Below are 2330 nucleotides of genomic sequence, written 5' to 3' on the forward strand. Positions count from 1 at the left end.
TATTATTGTTGTTGTTATTATTATTATTGTTGTTGTTGTTGTTACTATTGTCATAATTTGTACAATTAACCTCTCTATGGTTTGACCCCGGTCTTGCCGGGTTATTTATTACTTCGACACTCCTGCACTTGGGAGAAGACATCAATCTTTTAGTCGTGTCAATGAACTTATATAATTGAGTTAAATTAGTAAAGGTAAAACCTTCAAGTAATTACTTTTCTTTCTTGTTTTAAGAAAGAGGGAGAAAATCCCTAAATTTTTAAATTTTACATAAATTATTAAAAAGATGGTGATTAATCAATATTTTGATTGTTATGGCATGAGTAATGCTATAATAGAAAGTAATTTGGGATTTATTGAAATGATTTTTGGAAATTTAATCTTTATAGTAGCCGGCTATAGGGTCTTTTTTAGGTTTGAAATTTTATAAAATTTTGTGTTTTAAAGTTGTACTACTTTGTGTATTTGTGAGTTTAATTATATGATTGAACTTTGATGTGTGGAACTAATATGGTTGTGTTTTGGATGATTAGGTAAACAAGAGTGGTGCAAGAAATTGTATATTTACTAGTTATAGAGATAAATTGAATGTATAAATATATGTATAATCATTATGGAATTAAATAATAATGTGTGCAACCAATAAGGGTGTGTTTTGGAAGATTTGGGTAAGAGATGATGATACTTGAATTTGTGAAACTACGTGTTACAATGATAAATTGAATGAATTATTACATATAAAATATTTGTAGGATTAAAATATGATGTATAGAGTTAATATGGTTGTGTTTTGGAAGTTTGAGTAAGTAAAAATGCTACTAGAAAATATGTAATTATATGTTATAAAGATGAATTGAATTATTTAAATTGGATTAGAATCATTATGGAATTGATTTTTGGTGTATAATTTACTTCTTGTTGTGTTTAGGAGGCTTGGGTATGTGAAATTATTTTGTGGAAAAAGGATGAAATAAATTACATGTTTGATAAAATGCTTGGAAGAGATGAATTAATTAGTAATTAAACTATTGATAAAATGTCTTGACAAAAGCTTGTATGGAATAGATAAATTGGTAACCAAAGTGACTTGGGAAGTTAAAATGGTATATTGTGTGTAAAATATAAAGTAAATGCTTGGAAAATTATTAATGACATGATTTATGTGAGAATAAAAGAGATGTTTATATTAAAATAAAAATGAATGTTAGGATGCCAAAAATGACATAAAGGATTATGGGAAGGTAAAATACTATATAAAGAAAGGGTCTAAGGGAATGCAAGAAAAGGTTTTAAGTGAATGCAAATTATGTGTTGACGAAATAAGTAATTGTGTTGGAATTTAAGAGCACATATGTTATTGTGGCTGAATGTGGCTGGAATGATAGGCATTGTGTGTGGGTGTGTGTGTTATTGAGAGGTTTTATAATAACACAAAAATATGTGAAGTTAGGCTAATTTGGACAATATTGTGTTTGTGATTGAGGGTTGTCACAACAATATAAAAGTGTTCAAGCTTAGATTAAATTGGATAATATTATGTACATAAATAAAGGTTATTACATATTACAACAACACAAAAGTTACAAAATATAAGTTGTTACGAAAACCTGAAATGTGTAAATATGGGTTGCCAAATTAGTAAAAACATGTGAGTGTATTTTATTATGGCAGCCATGAAATATGTATATTATGACTAGAAGATGCATGTATGCATTGTAGTTGTTAAGACTTATAATGTATGTGTGTGTGTGTTCATGCACCAAAAGTTTTAAGGAAATGGATGAACAAGTGTATCTAAGTTATTGTTGAAGAATGGATCAATTTTGTATCAATTTGTAATAGCTGAAATAGGCAATGATTATGAAAATACTTATGGTAATTTGTGTACTTATGTGCTTAAACTAAATTAATTGCTAAAAGAATGAATATACGTTGAATTCCAATATGGAAATAATTAATGAAATGCATAAATATTAAAAATTAGGTTATGGAATTGAATTATGATAATGTTCGATAATAAAATGGATAATTAAAAGGACGACAAAATGATTAGACATCTAAGAATATTATGAAAGCAAATGTTAATTGAATGAATAGTTTGTAAGTCAAGGTATGAAATAATGAATGCTTTAATGGAATATATGAGTTGATAGCCAAAAAAACAAAATTAACATAATGAAAGATGATGTGAATATATAGTAGAAAATATATGGGTCATAATAAATTGGGTACTAACTGAGATACTTTCTTGTATATCAAGAAGGATATTAAAAATGAAGCCCACGGTAAGAAAAGTATACTCCAAAGAAGCTCCCGGTATGTTTTCATCA

Source organism: Populus euphratica, unplaced genomic scaffold (genome assembly GCF_000495115.2).
Source record: "Populus euphratica unplaced genomic scaffold, PopEup_1.0 scaffold117.1, whole genome shotgun sequence".
Lineage (NCBI taxonomy): Eukaryota > Viridiplantae > Streptophyta > Magnoliopsida > Malpighiales > Salicaceae > Populus > Populus euphratica.